This window comes from Octopus bimaculoides, chromosome 2 (assembly GCF_001194135.2).
Source record: "Octopus bimaculoides isolate UCB-OBI-ISO-001 chromosome 2, ASM119413v2, whole genome shotgun sequence".
Classification (NCBI taxonomy): domain Eukaryota; kingdom Metazoa; phylum Mollusca; class Cephalopoda; order Octopoda; family Octopodidae; genus Octopus; species Octopus bimaculoides.
The window spans coordinates 87,027,722-87,028,981 of NC_068982.1; positions in this window are offsets into that span (position 1 = coordinate 87,027,722).

Here is a 1,260-nt window from a genome sequence, read left to right on the forward strand (position 1 = left end):
ATGACTTAAAAAGTTTCACTAACATTAACACTGAACAAAAAACTGTCCATAGTTTTAGCAAGGACATCAGAATAAGCATTTGTGCCAGTGAGAAGAGGCAAATTAATTAGCAGGGAAAACACTGCACTCGACATAGACAGAAATCAGAGAATTAAGTCACAATCGCCCCTACAAATTTAGGAATAGACGAAATAGGTAAAATACAATACACAAAAATGAAAGAAAAAATTAACAGAGAATATTACAGAAGAATTAGACTAATATTAAACATTGAACTCAATGCTAAAAATAAGATATAAGGATAAACACACAAGTTATACCAGTCAGAAATCACAGCTTCAACATAATAAACTGGAAAATTAGTGAATCGAGAAACTTAGATAGAAAAAACAGGAAACTATTAACAGCATACTGAAGTCATCACCACAAAGTAGATACAGGCAGAATATATTGACCCGATCACAAGGAGGTCGCGGCCTGACACAGAGAATTACTATAAAATAACAGTTGGACTAGAAAAATACTTAAAAACAAAAAATGGACGACTACTACATGCAATAATGCAACACAAAAAAAAAACACTTCTATATATAAGGAGTCGAAAATACAAGACCGAAACAAACTACACTGAAACGTTCATCTTAGATGACAACACAGCAGAAAAGAGGCAAAAAAGAAACATGAAAACAATACTACAAAACATACTAAAGAAGAAATGGAGAGAAAAATCACACCATGGCCAGTATCCTGGAAGGCTTGACAGAGAAGTGAGCCTAAGTAAAAACCAAAAATAGCTCAAAAGATCTGGACTAAAATCAGACCAGAAGGACTGATTCTTGCTGCACAAGACCAATGCCTGACCACAAACAACTATAAAAGCAAAATAATGAAAACAGACCCTAACACCAAATACAGAATGTGCAAACAACACAATGAGACAGTTGATCAATCATCTCTTACTGTCCAGTCCTAGCCAAATCTGAATACAGACATAACCGAATAAGTAGTTATAGGCGCAGAAATGGCTTTGTAGTAAGAAGTTTGGTTCTTTATCATATGGTTCCGGGTTCAGTCCTTCTGCGTGGTACCTTAGGCATGTGTCTTCTACTATAGCCTCGTGAGTGGATTTGGTAGACGAAACTGAAACAAAGCTCGTCTTATATATGTATGTGTGTGTCTGTGTCTGCGCGCGCGTGCACGCGTGTTTGAATTGTGTGTGTGTGTGCGTGTGTGTGTGTACGCTTGTGTGCGTGCGTGTGC